The 18,781-nt window shown below is 40.4% G+C and overlaps 1 long non-coding RNA gene across 5 annotated transcripts in view; it reads left to right on the top strand.

Moving 5' to 3' along the window:
- Nucleotides 1-18,781, top strand: part of LOC117081959 — a 38,823-nt gene that overhangs the window by 3,042 nt on the left and 17,000 nt on the right. For 2 of the 5 annotated variants that reach the window (XR_004436398.1, XR_004436394.1), the window contains 4 exons: nucleotides 2,270-2,472; nucleotides 4,274-4,411; nucleotides 6,095-6,206; nucleotides 14,917-16,336. This is a non-coding gene — a long non-coding RNA (uncharacterized LOC117081959). Of the gene's footprint in view, nucleotides 1-2,269; nucleotides 2,473-4,273; nucleotides 4,412-6,094; nucleotides 6,207-14,916; nucleotides 16,337-18,781 lie in introns of those variants that run through there. The other 3 variants (XR_004436396.1, XR_004436395.1, XR_004436397.1) reach the window with 2 other exon arrangements.

Here is an 18,781-nt window from a genome sequence, read left to right as displayed (position 1 = left end):
GACTCTGCCTTCCACATTATGATGTTCTTTATCAAAGTCGTTTGACTATGTCCATATTTGTGTTGGTCATGTTTTTGTTCTCCTTGTTTTTGTCCATAGTTGTAGGTATTTGTTTTTATGCAAGTACCATATATCTGCTGCATAACTACCCCTTGGCAGTTTAATTTGATATCAAGCATTGTGGGTCCTCGCTTTGATTGTATTTCTCAGGATTCCTTTAGATATTCATTACTTTTGTGGTTCCCTGTGATTTTTAGCAATATCTATTTATTTCTTTTAACATTTTTTTGCAACATAAAGGTCCATAATTAGGGGTACATTTTCATACATGTAGATTGGGTAATGATCAAATCAGAGTACTTAGGATGTCTATTCCCTCATGGAGGTATTTTTTTTTTTTGTGGAGAGAACATTCAAAATTCTACCTTCTTGCTCTTTAAAAAAATGTAATTTTGTTAACTCCAGTCACCAGGCTGAGGAGGAGAACACTCAGATTTATTCCTTTAAAGTTAGGATAACTCTGTTTCCTTAACCAATCCTTCCCCATTCCGCCTCTATCTCCCAGACCCTGGTAACCAATATTGTGCTTTCTACTTCTTTAAGATAAACATCTTAAGATTTCACATGAGTCGTATCCTACAGTGTTTGTCTTTCTAGGCATAACTCATTACATTTAACATAATGTTTTCCAGGTTCTTCTGGGTTGCTCTAAATGACACTGTTTCATTATTTTGATGGCCAAATAATATTCCCTAGTGTATGTATATGAGAGTTTCTTGATCCCTTTACCTGTGAATGAACAGGTAGGTTGAATGTGTATTCAGTAGTGCTAGATGGTATGTTATTTCTTTTTTTTCTATTATTTGCAGGACCCCCAACTGTTTTTTATACTAATTTACATTTCCACGAACAGTTGTACTTTCTGGAAATTTGTACCAGGAATTATCTTTTTAAATATTTTTATCTTTTTGTAATATTCATTCTAGTTGGAGTGAGATGAGATCAGAGTGTGGTTTTGATCTATGTTTTTTTCCATGAGTAGTAATGTTAACCACATTTTTGTAAACATTGGGTCAGTTTCCTGTCTTCTTTGCACAAATAGCTCCTCAGGTTATTTGCCCCATTTTGGTCTGGTTATTTTTCTGTTTTTCTTTTTTTTTTTTCTGCTAGCTGGTAGTATTACTGGCCTGTACCTTTTCAAAAATAACCACTTATTCACTGTATGTTTGCCCAAACTTTTCTTATAATTTTTAGTGTACTTTTTCATTGTGTTCATTGTTTCCTTTGTTGGGCCCAAACTCTTCGGTTTGATGTGGTCCCAAATGTGTATAATTTCTTGGTTTGCTGTGCTGTTGTTTACTAATCAAGGAAAAACAAAATCACCAAAGCAGTCCATTGTCAATTATTTTTTTCCCTTGTATTTTTGTTACTTTTTGCATACATGAGCAAAAAGTGAGCGTACATCCAAGTATATGCACATCCCTAAGTATATGCACACTTGAGGTTGTCTTTATAGTAACTTTATGGTTGCAAGTTTTGTGTATAATCTTTAATCCTTTTGAGTTGATTATTGTTTGTTTAGTACCGTAAGAGTCTTGTGTTATTCTTTTGCATATGGATATCTAGTTTTTGAAACCTTTTCCATTGTGTCATTTTGGTGGTGTTTTGAAAAATGTGTTCACTCTATATAAATTTGTTATTTGTTCACTCTATATAAATTTATTATTGAGTGTCCTCATTTTGCTTGTTGGTCTGTGTTTCTCTGTGTATGCCAGTGACATATGGGTTGGTTAACTAGGGATTTTCATTTAATTAGAACTCAGGGAATGTGATGCATCCTGTATGGTTTGTATTTCTCAGGATAGCTTTGGAAATTCAGGGTGTTTCACATTTCCGCATAAATTTTGGCATTGTTTCTTATATTTCTTAAAACACCATTTGCCATATACTAAATGCATATAATTAGAGAGTACAAGGAAGATTTTGATACATGTATATGTTGAGTAATGATAAAATCAGGTTATTTAACATCTCTATACCTCATATAGTTAATATTTTTGAGTGGTAACAATATTCAGAATCTTTCCTTCTAGCTACTTTGAAATATATGATACATTTGTGTTAAGGCTAGTCACCCTGCTGTGGAATGGAAAACCAGAATTGATTACTCTTTTCTGAGAGTAAGTTTGTACCCATTACTGATTCCTTCCCAGACCACCTCCACCTCCCCGGCAGCCTCTGGTAACTCTATTCAACTTTCTACTTCTAGGAGATAAAACTTTTTTCAGTCTACATGCCTGCGATCACATGGCATGGGACTTTCTCTACCAGGCTCATTTTTTAGATCTGATGTTCTCCAGATTTCTTTATGTGGCTGCAGATGGCAGGATTTCTCAAAGCTTTGTGGCTGAAACATATTTCATGGTGCATCTGTACAGCAGTTTCTTCATCCCTGCAGCTGTGTACGGACAGGTAGGTTGGTTCTGTACCTTGGTCACAGCTACAAATGCTTTAGTACCCACGGGAAGGCAGATAGTTCTCTTCAACCTAGGGATTTCAACTGCTTCAAATGTGGAACCAGTGGTGGGGGCTGCAAGCTGACATGGTAGTTCTACTGTGAATTTTTTTCGGAATCCCTAGCTGTTTCTTCATAGTGTATATACTAATTTACAAACCCACCAATAGCGTGTAAGAGGTTACCCTTCTGTAAATTTACACTGGCTGTCACCTTCAAAAATTTTGTTTTGTTTGTTTTTGATAGTATTCATTCTGAGAGGAATGAGACGGAATCTTGGTGTGGTTTTCATGGACATTTTTGTGAGGATTAGTGATGTGGAGAAAGTTCTTTGAGAAATCCCCACATTGCTTTCTATGGTGTCTGAACTGGTTTGCATTTCCACCAACAGCAGACCAGCATCCCTCTCCTCCTCTGCCTCGCCGTCATTCATTCTTGTGGACTGTGTCATAATTTTCATTCTGACAAATGTAAAATGCTATCTCATGGACCTTTTGCTTTGCATTTTTCTGATGATTACTGAGGTAGAGAAATGTTGTCCTGTCCATTAGTAGCTGTAAACCTTCTTTTGAGATGCGTGTTTTCATGCCCCTTGCCCTTTTTCTTCATTGAGTTTTTGTTTTGCTGATTTATTTGCTTAACATATTTGAGGTAGATTCTCGATAATAGACTTCATCAGGTGCATATGTGGGAACATTTTCTCCCGTTGTGTAGGCTATCTGTTTACTCTGTTGGTAATTTCTTCTGCTGTGCAGCAGCTCATTTGTATATTAGGTCCTACTTGTCAATAATTGTTTTAGTTGCACTTGCTTTTGGGGACTTAGGCATATCCATGCTCTGCCAAATCCTCTGTGAAGAAGGGTATTTCCTAGGTTTTCTTACAGGCTTTTCATAGTTTGAGGTCTTGCATTTACATATTTCATTCATCTTGAGTTAATTTCTGCACACGATGAGACACAGGGGCCCGCCAGTTTTTCTTCTGCAACTGGCTAGACATTTATCCCAGCGCCATCTATTGAGAGGAGGGAGTCCTTTCTCCAAAGCTTATTTTTGTGGATTTTCTTGAAGATCAGATGCTATTAGGGGTGCAGGTTTATGACGGGGTCCTCTAATCTGTTCCACTGCTCTGTGTGTTAATGGGGTCCTTAGCTTTTCAATGAAATTTAAAATCGGGAAGTGTGACACAACTGATGTACTTTGGATTTCTCAGGATTGCTTTGGAAATTCAGGGTGTTTTGTGGTCCATATGAATTTTAGCCTTGCATATTTACATATTTTTCAAAAGGTTGGCCACATAGTAAAGTTATACAATGGGGGAAGTTAGAATGGGGCATTTTGGTTAATGCAGACACAGAGGAATGGTAAAATCAGGATATTTAGAGTCTCTATTATCACAAACAGTTGTTCATTTCTTTGTGGTGAAAACAATTTGGAATCTTGCATTTGCAAGAGTCTGTATTATCACAAACAGTTGTTAATTTCTTTGTGGTGAAAACATTTGGAATCCTTTTTTCCGGATTTTGTGAAAAAGGTATAATGTTGTGTTAACCTCTAGTCACTGTACTGTGGAACAGAGAGGAACAACTCGTTCATCTAAGTGTAACTTTGCACCTATTTCTGATCCCTGCCCATGCCCCCTCTTCCTCCCAACATCTGGTAACCACTATTGTGCTCTCTAGATCTATGCAATAAAGCCTTTTATTTTGGATTCTACGTGAGTGAGATGTGGCAAAGTTTTTCTTTCTCTCCCTGGCTTAGGTCATTTACCATGATGTCCTCCAGGTTCAACAGTGTGGCTCCAAATGATGAAATTTCATTCTGTTTTTCTGGTTGAAGAATATTCTATTCGTGTACATCCACCACAGTTACTTTATCCCTTCATCTGTGGATGGATAGGTAAGTTTGTCCTTTATCTTGGCAATTGTGAATAGTGCTGCAGTCCACATAGGATGGCAGATATCTCTTGCATGGACTGATTTCTTTTGCACTGAAAGTGTACTTAGTAGTAGAATTATTAGTGAATTCTAGTAGTTGAATTGTTAGAACTACCACTGAAGTGGTAGTTGTAGGTTTAATTTTTGGAGGAACCTCCCACTGGTTTCTGTAGTATGCACACTAATTAACATTCTTATCAAATGAGTTCCTTTCTGGAAATTTACACCAGCATTTATGTCTCTTTTAATATATTTTATCGCTTTGGTAACATCCATTTGAATTATAGTGAGATGATATGTGTGCTGTTTTGATTTACATCTTTCTCATCATTTGTGATGTTATCCAAGTTTTAAAAACTTGTTTTCAATGTTATGTCTTCTTTGCAGAAATGTCTATTCAGGTTATTTTGCCCCATTTTGTTTGGTTATTAGTTTCTCTTTTGTGTTTTTGCTAGTAAGTAATGTTAGTTGCTTAGACATTTTGAAGACAATCTTTTTTCAGATGTGTGTTTGCTGAAACCTTTCTTGTAAACTTCAGGATAATTTTTTATTTTTTTCATGGTTTTCTTTTTTTTTTATCTGCTTGGGCACAAACTCTAGAGTGTGAGGAGTCCCATATGTGTCTGTTTTCTTGGTTCCCTGTGATGTAGGTGACTGATGAAGAAAATCAAATTATGACCAAACTAATCCATCACCCATGCATTTTCCCCCTGTATTTTTTGTTTTGTTTTGGCATACTGTGAACACAGGTCCACGCTGACCTAAATATACCCACACCGTATGTCCTCTCATTGGAGGAGCTTGATGCTTTCAAGTTTTGTGTGTGAGTTTCTAATTCATCTGAGTTGATTGTTGTGGCTTTTACACAATAGGGGTCCTATTTTATTATTTTACATAGGAATATCCAATTTTCAAAACTATTAAACAGATTCCGCTTTCTTCATTGTGTTTTTTGGTGTTCTTTTACAAAATGTGTACACTACCTAGGAATTTGGGTTTGTGATTGAGCTCCCTTATTCTGTCTGTTGGTTTGGGTTTCTTACTTAATGCCAGTCATCTATTGTTTAAATAACTAGCTTTTCAATATATTTTGAAATGGAGGACAGTGATGCATCCCATGTGCTTTGTATTTCCAGGATTGTTTTAGAAATTCAGGATGTTTCATGGTTCCATGTGAATTTTAGCATCATTGGCATCTTTTTTTTTTTAAAGAAATCACCCTAGAGTGTATGTATATAACTAGAGGGTGCAGGAGCCATTTTGATATAGGTACACCTAGCATATTGATCAAATCACAATATTTAGCGTTTATGAAGTCCTCTAAGTATTACTTGTCTGTGGAGAGGATATTCAGCATCCTTTCCAGCTATTTGGAAAATTCGCTGCAGTATTAACCCTAGTCACCCTGCTATAGAAGAGAAGGGCCGGATTGATCTCAGTTTTCTAAGTGTAACTTTGTACCCATTACCAATCCCTGCCCAGGCCCCCTCTTCTCCCCAGCCTCTGGTAACCACTGTTGAACTTTGTACTTCTATGAGGTCATTTTAGATTCCACATGCGTGTGTTTTAGATTCCACATGTGTGAGATTATGCAGTATATGCCTTTCTCTGCCTGGCTCATTTCATTTAACATAACGTCCCCCAGGTTTTTCCACATGGCTGCAAATGACTAGATTTCACCCATTTCTATGGTTGAAGAATATTCCGTTCTGGATGAACATTGCAGTTTCCTCATCCCTTCATCAATGGATGAAAAGGTAGGTGTATTTCCTATCTTGGCTATTATGAGTACTACAGTATAGAGGGCAAGGCGGGTGTCTCTTCCACGTAGGAATTTCATTGGCTGTAAATGTACAGCCAGTGGTGGGTGGCTAGATGAAATGGCGTTTTTACCTTGTTTGAGGAGCTTCCAGCTGTTTTGCCTAGTCTGTGTACAAGTAGACATTCCCACCAATAGTGTATGAGAAGAGTTTCTGCTAGTCTATACTGGTGGTTTCCTTTTCAAACTTTTATTTATTTATTTATTTTTTGTTTTCAGTAACATTCATTCTATGTGGATGGAAGTGGTATCTCAGTGTGGTTTTCCTTGACATTCTTGTGAGGATTAGAGCTTGAGAGAAACTTTTCTTTTACCTGTGAGTCAATTTTACATCTACTTTTCAGACATGTCTATTCAGGTCATTTGCCCAGACTTAACTTGGGTATTTGTTTTTGTTTCTGTTTTTGTTTTTCCCTCACATGGTACTATTAGTTTCTTACACATGTTTTATAATGACCCCTTCCAAAGATAGGATTTTCCCTAGTTTTCTTCCAATCTGTGAGATGCTTTCTCTTCTGGTTCATTGTTTCCTTTTCACTACATAAGAGCCAATGTTTTCTGTAGTCCCACATGTTTATATATTAGTGGTGACTTGTGTGTGCAATTAAAAACAGTGAAAAAGATTGCCAAACCATGGCATTGTCTATGGGTTTTTTTCTTCTAATTTTTCTTTTCTTTTTATTTTTATATTTTACATTTTGCAACTTGTGTGCATAGATTAGTCTTCTAAAGTATACACTCACCTTGTGTTTTCCTAAGAGAAGTAAGTGCTTTCAAGATTTAGTTTAGGTCTTCAGTGTAATTTACATTGACTTTTGTCCTATTTCACTGTTTTTCATGTGGTTATCCAGTTTGCTCAAAATCATTTATTGAACAGACTTTCCTTTTCCCATTGTGCCATTTTTTGTTATTTTGAAAAATGTGTTCCCTGTATATACATTTGGGTGGCATATGGGACTCCCTCATTCTGTCCATTGGGTAGCCTTTATATTTTTATTCCAGTAGCAGATTGTTTGGATAAATATAGTTTTTAGTTGTTTTATCTTTTTGCCCACTTAGTACCTTTAGTTTCTTGTGTATGTTAGATAATAGTTCCTTTCAGATACATGATTTTCTGTAATTTTATCCCAATCTGCAGGATGCCTTTTCTTTGGGTTCATTGTTTTCTCCTTGTTTAGGAATTTTAAAGTTGTCCTTTGTCTAACATGTTTATATTTGCTTTTGTTAGCAGTGATTTCTGTGTCCCATTGGGAAATAAGAGAGATGGTGAAGCTATCGTATTGTTTATTGTTACATTCTCCTTAATTTTTTCTTTTTGCAACTGGTGTGCACAGATTCAGGTTTCCCTAAAATAGACACCCACTCTATGTTTTTTCCTAGGAGTTTTTTTTGGTTTCAGGATTAGACTTAGGTGTTCAGTTTATTTTGTGTTGACGTTTGTGTCTTGTGCAACGTAAGGGTCTTACTTTAGTCCTTTGCATGTGACTATCCAAGTTTCTCAACCTGGGTGCCTTTGGTGTGTTTCTAAAAAATGTGTTTACTCTATGTAATTTTGGTCTGATTATCTGGCTCCCTTATTTAGTCTGTTTGGTTGTCTTTCTGTGTTTATGCCATTAATGGATGGAGAGGATCAGTGTTAAGTTTTATTTTGTTTTCTTTGTATGTGTGTGTTTAAGCTTTCAACCTTGATTTTCTAAAAGAATACCTACTTTTACTGTGATTAACAATATTACGAACACAGTACCAGTCGGGTGGTTCATCAATCTAGAATCTGTATCTCAACAGGGGTAAACGTTAATGAAATAATAGAAATCAGAGAGGTATTTGTCAAAAGAGCACTCTAATACACAAGTAAGTTCCAGTATAAAAAGTTTCAGTAGGCCAGGCACGATGGTTCATGCCTGTAATCCTGGCACTTTGGGAGGCCGAGGCAGGCAGATCACCTGAGGTCCAGAGCTTGAGACCAGCCTGGTCCAAGTGGTGATACCTCGTCTCTACTAAAAATACAAAAATTAGCCAGGCGTGGTGGTGTGCACCTGTAATCCCAGCTACTTGGGAGACTGAGGCAGGAGAATAGCTTCAATCCCAGAGGCGGAGGTTGCAGTGAGCCGAGATCGTGCCGTTGAACTCCAGCCTGGGGGACAGAGCGAGACTGCATCTCAAAAAAAAAAAAAAAAAAGGTAAATGTCACTTAAACTGTGTAAGAGTTATAAAGCAGTTAAACATTACCCCCAAAAGTTTGGAAGGATATATAAGGGTGATACAAGATCATTAACTGGATTGAGATATGCAGAATACCACAGACAAATAGGACATATGGATGTAAAAGTACAACTTATAAATATTAGAAGCCATTGTATCAACACATTAGGATATTGTAGCATGACCAGACATCTTTTGTGGCAGGAGGGCAAGTGAGGTTCAGCATTAGGGAATCCACTAATACTATTAAGCACATTCATAGAGTTGATGAGAATGCCATGTGTAAAATGGCATTCATAGATGTAAAAAGACATTGTCAGGATTCTACAGCATAGTATATTTTAAAAATTTAACCAAATTAGAATTGCTGTAAAAATGTATAAAATGTTAAATGGATTTGTACAAATAAAAAATAAACCACAATTTTAGAAAAGTATATTTAACAGTATGAAGAGGTCAATGATTGTTTAATCAGTTGATAAATTGAGCTTTACTGCAATATAGCTACTATCTGATTGTGCTCTGGAGATTAGAAAATTCGTTGTAAAGAAGAATAAATAAAAATATCCATGGAAGTCTGAATATAAAAAATAACTTTTCAGGCCAGGTGCGGTGGCTCATGCCTGTAATCCCAGCACTTTGGGAGGCCAAAGCAAGCCTAGATCACGAGGTCAGATCGAGACCATCCTGGCTAACACGGTGAAACCCCATCTCTACTAAAAATACAAAAAATTAGCCAGGCATGGTGGCGGGTGCCTGTAGTCTCAGCTACTCGGGATGCTGAGGCAGGAGAATGGCGTGAACCTGGGAGGCCTAGCTTGCAGTGAACTGACGTTGTGCTGCTGCGCTCCAGCCTGGGTGACAGAGGGAGACTCCATCTCAAAAAATAAAAAATAAAATAACTTTTATTTTCATGTATTGTAAATACTTGGAAATTGAAAGTGAGATGTTGATTCATGACTGAGAGAACAATGAAGTATAGAATTCAAAAAATAGAATTAAACATATATGGAAATGTGCTGTACAATAAAAGCAGCAGTGGTAACAGAGGAGATGTAGGCTCTGAGTATCTCACTGGATCCAGACAAGCCCACAGATATGCAGCAAAACCTTTGTCTCCCTGATGTTTTTGCCTCCTATTGGTCGTGTGCTTTCACACATCAAGAGAGGACATTTAACATTTGAGCCTGAGTGTCTTTTGCTGTTGTCTGATGGGTGATACTTTTGCTGGGATAATCCATATTGTAATACGTTCTTGGGCCCCACAGGATTAGTCTTGGTCATCTAAGATGTTACTGACATTTTATCACCTGAAGATGTTACCGACTTTATCACCTTCAACTGACTTATATTTATTCTTTGAAATAACCAGACACACACATTGTTTCAGCAATTCTTTCAGTTGGTGATTTTCCTAGTGCAGTACTCTATGAGGTCACCTCTCCTCAAATGTACCCACGGGTGGTAACAAACAGTTTATAGGAGGGACCAACCATGTGTGGACATGGAGTGGGTCATTTCAAGATGAGTTAGTCAGCCTGTACCCTAAAATGGCACAGACAGGAGAAGCCACAATCCTTTAGAGAGGGAAAAAAATTACAAAGTATAAATACCCTTTGTTAAGAGAAACAGAGACCATCTTCAGAGGATGTAATAGTATTAAAATGTGTTCTTATTGTTCAGCTCCCACTTATGAGTGAGAATATGCAGTGTTTGATTTTCTGTTCCTGTGTTAGTTTGCTGAGGGTCATGGCTTCCAGCTTCATCCATGTCTCTGCAGAGGACTTGATCTTATACCTTTTTATGGCTGCATAGTATTCCATGGTGTATATGTAGCACATTTTCTTTTTCCAGTCTATCACTGATGGACATATAGATTGGTTCCATGTCTTTCCTATTGTGAATAGTGCTGCAGTAAACACATGGAGCAGATGGTGCTCACAGCAAAATGGACCTCTGAGCAAGATGAGCTCCAAGCATGATGGAGCTCAGAGCAGATGGAGCTCCAGAGGAGAGATGGAGCTCTGAGCAATATGAAGCTCGGAGCAGATGTTGTCAGAGTAAGATGGAGCTCCAAGCGTATGGTCTCAGAGCAATATGGAGCTCAGAGCAGATGGTGCTCAGAGCAAGATGGAGCTCGGAGTGACTGGAGCTCCGAGCAAGGTGGAGCTCAGAGCAGATGGTGCTCAGAGCGAGATGGAGGTTAGAGTGACTGGAGGTCCAAGCAAAATGGAGCTTGGTGCAGATGGAGGTCTGAGCAGATAGAGTTCAAAGCAAGATGGAGCATGGGGTCATTGGAACCCAGAGAAGACAGAGTTCAGACAAGAAGGAGCTCCAAGCAAGGTGGAGCTTGGAGCCGACGTTTCTCTGTGTAAGATGGAGCTCAGAGCAAGATAAAGCTTGGACTCACTGGAACTCTGAACATTGCTTTGAGCAGTTGGAGCTCTGAGCAAGATGGATCTCTGAACAAGGTGGTCCTCAGAGCAGATGGAAAGCTGAGCAATAAGGAGCTCTAAGCAAGATGGGACTTTGGTGCAGATATTGCTTGATTATAGATATAGCGCAGAGCAGATGGTGCTCACAGGATGTACCTGAGTTATTAAAGCTCTGAGCAAGATGGATCTTGGAGAAGATGGAGCTTTGAGCAACATGGAACTCATAGCAGATATTGCTCAGGGTAAGACGGAGTTCCAAGCAGATGGTACTCAGAGCAGGAGAGAGCTCAGAGTGATTGGAACTCCAAGCAAGCTAGCGCTCGGAGCATATGGAGCTTTCAGTAAGGTGGATCTCAGAGAAGATGTTGCTAACAGTCAGATGGAGCTCCAAGCAGATGGTGCCTAGGACAAGATGTAACTCCGAGTAGATGGCGCTCAGAGCAAAATGGAGCTCGAAGTGATTGGAGCTCTTAGCAAGATGGAGCTCAGAGAAGATGGAGCTCAAAGCAGATGGTGCTCAGAGCAAGATGGAGCTCAGTGACTGGAACTCCAAAAAGTAGGTTTGAGCAGATGGTGCTCAGAGCAAGATGGAGGTCAGAGTACTTGGAGCGCTGAGCAAGTCGGAGCTTGAAGCAAATGGAACTCCAAGCAGACGGGGCTTAGAGCAGATGGTGCTCAGAGCAAACTGGAGCTCAGAGTGATCAGAACTATGAGCAAGATGGAGCTCAGAACAGATGGAGCTCTGAGCAGATTATGCCCAGAGCAAGATGGAGCTCAGAGTAGATGGAGCTCTGAGCAGGATGAAGCTGAGACTAGATGGAGCTCTGAGCAAGATGAAGCTCGGAGTAGATGATGCTCAAAGTAAGATGAGCTCTGAGCATATGGTGCTTCTAGCAAGATGGAGCCTGTCAGAGTGATTGGAGGTTGGAACAGATGGAGCTCACAGAAGGTGTTGCTCACAGTAAGATGGAGATCCAAGCAGATGGTACTCAGACCAAGATGGAGCTCCAAGCAGATGGTGCTCACAGCAAGATGGAGCATAGAATGATTAGAATTCCAAGAAAGATGAAGCCCTGTGCAGATGGTGCTGAGAGCATGATAGAGCTTGGAGTGATTGGAGATCTGAGCAAGATGGAGCTAGGAGGAGATAGAGCTTTGAGCAAGAAGTACCTCCAAGCAAGATGAAGCTTGGAGCAGATGTTGCTTGGTGTAAGATGGAGCTCAAAGCAAGATGGAGCTTGGGGTGATTGGAGTTCTGAGAAGATGGAGCTTCGAAAAGATGTTGCTTAGAGAGTAAGATGGAGCTCCGAGCAGATGGTGCTCAGAGCAAGATGGAGCTCAGAGTGATTGGAGCTCCAAGCAAGCTGGAGCTCAGAGCAGATGGAGCTCGAAAAAGATGTTGCTTAGAGAGTAAGATGGAACTCCAAGCAGATGGTGATCAGAGGAAGATGGAGCTCAGAGTGATTGGAGCTCTGAGCAAACTGGAGCTCAGAAAAGATACTGCTTAAAGATGGAGCTCCAAGCAGATGGTACTCAGAGCAAGATGGAGCTCAGAGTGACTGGGGCTCAGAGCAAGCTGGAGCTCAGAGCAGATGGAGCTCAGAAAAGATGTTTCTTAGAGTAAGATGGAGCTCCGAGCAGTTGGTACTCAGAGCAAGATGGAGCTCAGAGTAATTGGAACTCCAAGCAAGCTGAACCTCAGAGCAGATGGAGCTCGGAAAAGATGTTGCTTAGAGAGTAAGATGAAGCTCCAAGCAGATGGTGATCCGAGCAAGATGGAGCTGAGAGTGATTGGAGCTCCAAGCAAGCTGGAGCTCAGGGCAGATGGAGCTCAGAAAAGATGTTGCTTAGAGAGTAAGATGGAGCTCCAAGCAGTTGATGCTCACAGTAAGATGGAGCTGAGAGTGATTGGAGCTCTGAGCAAGCTGGAGCTCCGAGCAGATGGAGCTCAGAAAAGATGTTGCTTAGAATAAAACGGAGCTCCGAGCAGATGGTGCTCAGAGCAAGATGGACCTCAGAGTGATTGGAGCTCTTAGCAAGCTGGAACTCAGAGCAGATGGATCTCCAAGCAAGATGGAACTCAGAGATGTTGCTCACAGTGAGATGGACCTTTGAGCAGTTGGTCCTCAGAGCAAGATGGAGCTTCATGCAGCTGCCGCTCAGGGCAAAATGGAGCTCAAAGTGATTGGAGCTCCGAAGAAGATGGTTCTCTGACCAGGTGGTCCTCAGAGCGAGATGTACCTCCATGTAGCTGGTGCTCAGGGCAAAATGGAGCTCAAAGTTATTGGAGCTCCAAAGAAGATGGATCTCTGAGCAGATGGTGTCCAGGGCAAGATGGAGCTCAGAGTGATTGGAGCTCTGAGCAAGCTGCAGCTTAGAGCAGATGGAGCTCTGAGCAAGATGAAGCTTGGAGAAGGTGTTGCTCACAGTAACGTGGAGCTCAGAGCAAAATGGAACTCAAGGTGATTGGAGCTCCAAAGAAGATGGATCTCTGAGCAGATGGTGCTCAGGGCAAGATGGAGCTCTTGCTTGATTGGAACTTCAAGCAAGATGGAGCTGGGAGTAGATGGTGCTCAGAGCAGGATGGAGGTTGGAATGATAGGAGTTCTGAGCAAGATGGAGCTTGGATCAAATGGAGCTCTGAGTAGACAGAGCTCCGAGCAGACGGTGCTCTGAGAAGATGGTGCTCAGAGCAAGATGCAGCTCAGAGGGATTAGACCTTCAAGCAAGATGGAGCTCAGAGCAGATGGAGGTCTGAGCAAGATAGAGCTCGGAGCAGATGATGCTCAGAGCAAGACAGAGCTCCGAGCAGATGCTACTCAGCAAGAGGGAGCTTAGAGCAGATGGAGCTCCAGGCAAGATGGAGAACTTTGAAGATGGTGTTAAAGGCAAGACAGAGCTCGAAGTGATTGGACCTCTTAGCAAGATATAGCACTTGGAGTAGATAGAGCTCTGAGCAAGATAGAACTTGGAGCAGTTGGAGCTCTAAGAAGATGGTGCTCTGAGCAAGATGGAGCTTGGAGCATGTGGAGCTTGCAGTTATTTGAGCTCCGAGTGAAGTGGAGCTCAGAGCAGATGGAGCTCAAAGCAAGAGAGAGGTTGAAGCAGATGTTGCCTGGAGTATGAGGGAGCTCGGAGCAGTTGGAGCTCTGAGCAGATGGAGCTACAAGCCAGATGGAGCTCATAAGCAGATGAAACTTTGAGCAAGATAGAGCTCTGAATGAGATGGAACTCGGAGCAGATGGAGCTCTGAGCGAAATGCAGTTTGGAGCAGATGGAGCTCTGAGTGTGATGGCACTTCGACCGAGATGGAACTCAGAGCAGATGGAGCTCCAAGCAATATGGCGCTCCGGTCAAGATTTAACTTGGAGTAGATGATGCTCGGAGCAGATGGTGCTTGGAGCAAGATGTGGCGGATCACATGGAGCTCCGAGCAACATGGAGCTCAGATCAGATGGAGCTATGAGCAAAATGGAGCTCAGAGCAGATGGAGCTCGCAGTAGTTAGAGCTCTGATCAAGGTGGAGTCCTTATCAAGGTTTAGGTTGGAGAAGATGGAGCTCAGAGAAAAAGGTGCTTGGTGTAAGATAGAGCTCGGAGTGATGGGAGCTCCGAGCAAGATGGAGTCATTTATGTTTGTCTCTAAACTGTTTATTCTAGTTAGCAATTATTCTAACCTTTTTTTTCAAAGTTCTAAGCTTCCTTGCATTGGGTTAGAACATCCTCCTTTAGCTCAGAGGAGTTTGTTATTACACACCTTCTGAAGCCTTCTGCCAGTCTGTCAAGCTCATTCTCCATCCAGTTTTGTTCCCTTGCTGGCGAGGTTTTTTTGGAGGAGAAGAGTTGTTCTGGTTTTTGGAATTTTCAGCCTTTTTGTGCTGTTTTTCCTCATCTTCGTGGATTTAGTTTTCTTTGGTCTTTGACGTTGGTGAGCTTTGCATGGAGTTTCTGTGTGGATGTTCTTTTGGTTGATGTTGATACTATTCCTTTCTGTTTGTTTTCCTTCTAACAGGCCCCTCTGCTGAAGGTCTGCTGGAGTTTACTGGAGATCCACTTTAGACCCTGTTTGCCTGCGTCACCAGCACAGGCTGCAGAACAGCAAAAATTGCTGCCTGTTCCTTCCTCTGGAAGCTTCTTCCCAGAGGGGGACCTGCCAGATGCCAGCCAGAGATCTCCTGTGTGAGGTGTCCGTTGACCTTTACTGGGAGGTGTCTCCCAGTCAGGAGGTATGGGAGTCAGAGAATCACTTAAGGAGAGCTCGAGTGCTGTGGTGGGAGATAAGCTGCTCTCTTCAGAGCCAGCAAACAGGCATGTTTAAGTCTGCTAAAGTTGCTCCCACAGCCTCCCCTTCCCCTAGGTGCTCCGTCCCAGGGAGATGGGAGGTTGACCTATAAGCCCCTGACTGGGGCTGCTGCCTTTTTTTCAGAGATGCCCTGCCCAGAAAGGAGGAATCTAGAGAGGCAGTCTGGCTACAGCAGCTTTACCAAGCTGTAGTGGCCTCCACCCAGTTCGAACTTACTGGCAGCTTACACTGTGAGGAGAAAACCGCCTGCCTACTCAAGTCTCAGTAATGACAGACACCCCTCCCCCCACCAAGCTTGAGCATCCCAGGTTGACTTCAGACTGCTGTGCTGGCAGAGAGAATTTCAAGCCAGTGGATCTTAGCTTCCTGGATTTTGTGGGGGTGGGATCCGCTGAGATAGATCACTCAGCTTCCTGGCTTCAGCCCCCTTTCCAGGGGAATAAACGATTGTGTCTCGCTGGTATTCCAGGTGCCACTGGGGGATGAAAAAATACTCCTGCAGCTAGCTCAGTGTCTTCCCAAATGGCCACCCAGTTTTGTTCTTGAAACCCAGGGCCCTGGGGGTATAGGCACTGGAGGGATTCTCCTGGTCTGAGGGTTGTGAAGACTGTGGGAAAAGTGTGCTATCTGGGCTGGAGTGCACCATTCCTCACAGCACAGTTCCTCAGGGCTTCCCTTGGCTAGGGGAGGGAGTTCCCCAACCCCTTGCACTTCCTGGGTGAGGTGATACCCCACCCTGCTTTGACTCACACTCTGTGGGCTGTATCCACTGTCTAACCAGTCCCAACGAGATGAGCCTGATAACTTAGTTAAAAATGCAGAAAGCAGCTGCCTTCTGCATTGCTCTTACTGGGAGCTGCAGACTGGAGCTTTTCCTATTCGGCCATCTTGCCAGTCACCAAAAATATCTATTTCCTATTGAAATGTCTTGGCATCTTTGACAAAATAAGCTTACGAAATTAATATGATTATTAATGGACCTTCAGTTTTATTCTACTCGTGTACTTAGATTTATCTTTTTTTATTATTTTTTATTTTTTTTATGAGATGGAGTTTTGCTGTGTTGCCTAGGCTGGAGTGCAGTGGCATGATCTCAGCTCACTCCAGCCTCTGCCTCCCAGGTTCAAGCAATTCTCCTGCCTCAGCCTCCTGAGTAACTGGGATTATAGGTGTTTGCCACCATGCCCAGCTAATTTTTTGTCATTTTAGTAGAGAAGAGGTTTCACCATGTTGGCCAGGCTGTTCTTGAACTCCTGACCTCAGGTGATTAACCCGCCTCGGCCTCCCAGAGTGCTGGGACTACAAGCATGAACCACTGTGCCTGGCCAGATTTATCTTCACAATAGCACTATACTGTTTATTTACTGTAACATTGTAATAAGAATGGTTATTTTTAGTATAAGCCATTGAATTATTTTTCAAATTTTGTTGTGTATATTTGATTTTCTTTGGACATTAATATTTTATAAAGAGCTTGTCAGTTTCTATTTTAAAAGGTAGTTGGGAATTTGAATTGAATCTGTAAATGTTTTTGTTATTTTTATCTAAATACTGAATATTGTTATCCCAAAACATTGACTGGCTCTCAATCTATTCAGTTTTTCTTCAATTTATTTCATTATTAAAATATTTTATTTCATCATTTAAAATATTTTAGTGTAAAGAACTTATGTTTGTCTTATACTTATGTTAACTTAATTATTAAGTTTTTAGTGAATTTGTCACATTTTTATGTAGAAGTGCATGTATTGTGTAATAAAAATTTTTTTTGTCTAATCTGGATAATTTGCTTATTTTTCTAGTATAATTTTCTTGGATAATACCTCTAGTACAATGTTGATAAAATTGGTTTAATATGAAATTCTTGTCTTGTTTCCAAGCTTATAAATAATGCTCTCATTCTTTTACTATTATGTATGTTAGCGCTAGGTTTTAATAGATGATTTTAAGCAGGACTGAGATGTCTATATTAGTAGTTAGCTGTGAGTCTTATTACAAATTGATACTGGATTTCTTAAGTTTTTTTCTATGTCTGTTAAAATAATCATTTCCCCTTTATTAAAGTAATATTATGCAATACTTTAAATTTTGAATATTTTCCAACATTGTATTTTTGAAAATATCCTGCTTTGTCATAGTATATAATCCTTTTTATATGTTGTTGGATTTAGTTTGTTAGTAGTTTTAATAATTTATGTGTCTATATTCATATAAAATATTGGTTCATGTTTTTTTACTTGTGATTTTTTGTATGTTTTTTTTTTTATCATGCTTATACTAACTAATAGATGAATTGGGAAATGTTACCTTTTCTTATATTGCTGGGAGTTTTTGTATATAATTTGCATTAATTCCTCCTTAAAAGCTGATGTAATTTACCATTTAAGCAATTTGTCACTGAGCTTTTTTATGTCAAAACATTTTAATTAATATTCTCTTAACATGTAATTATTTATGAATTTTGTTTCTTCATGTATGTCTATATAATCCATTTTTAGTTAACTTTTATAGTTTGTACCTATCAAAACATTTGTTTCTATTTTGTAGTATTCCATAAAAATTTTGCTTTTTGTTTTTTGGGTTTTTTTTTTTTTTTTTGAGGCAGAGTTTCACTCTTGTTGCCTAGGCTGAAGTACAGTGGCACAATCTCGGCTCACCGCAGCCTCCACCTCCTGGGTTCAAGTGATTCTCCTGCCTCAGCCTCCCGAGTAGCTGGGATTACATGCATGTACCACCAAGCCCAACTAATTTTGTATTTTTAGTAGAAACGGGGTTTCTCTATGTTGGTCAGGCTGATCTCGAACTCCCAACCTCAGGTGATCCACCCACCTTGGTCTCCCAAAGTGCTGAGATTACAGGTGTGAACCACCACACCTGGCCCCGTAAAAATGAATTTTCTCAGCAGTTGACATGAAAAACTCTGGAGTGGCCAGGCTTAGTGGCTAATGCCTGTAATCCCAGCACTTTAGGAGACTGAGGTGGGTGGATCACCTAAGGTCAGGAGTTCCAGAGCAGGCTGACCAACATGGTGAAACCCAGTGTCTACTGAAAAAAAAAAATAGCCAGGCATGGTGGTAGACACCTGTAATTCCAGCTACTCAGGAGGCTGAGGAAGGAGAATCAGTTGAGCCCAGGAGGCGCAGGTTGCAGTGAGCCAAGATGGCGCAACTGTACTCCAGCCTGGGTGGCAAGAGTAAAACTCCATCTCAAGTGAAAAACAAAAAAACTCTGGAGTAATAATATAGAATAAGGCTTTAGCTCAGTTAATGAATGACTTAAAATTTTCTGTGTTATAAGATAGAGAATATAACTGCTGTTTAAAACATATATTTACTGTTTGATAAAAATGAGTTACTGTATCTAAAGGAAATTAGTGAAACTGCCATTTCACTTTGGAATTCATAAAGGTGGAATATGCCTACCTCGTATTTTTTAGCAAAATTGAGGAAGGCCAAATAATAAATTTTAATAAAAATACAAAATAATACTGTGTTTGAATAATTGTTTGAATAAAAGACAATTTTGTGAATAAGAGTTGCCAGCACTTAGCATATACAATATACTAGGTATAATT

Source organism: Trachypithecus francoisi, unplaced genomic scaffold (assembly GCF_009764315.1).
Source record: "Trachypithecus francoisi isolate TF-2019V2 unplaced genomic scaffold, Tfra_2.0 Lachesis_group9, whole genome shotgun sequence".
Taxonomy (NCBI): Eukaryota; Metazoa; Chordata; class Mammalia; order Primates; family Cercopithecidae; genus Trachypithecus; species Trachypithecus francoisi.
This window is presented reverse-complemented; position numbering and strand designations above follow the sequence as displayed.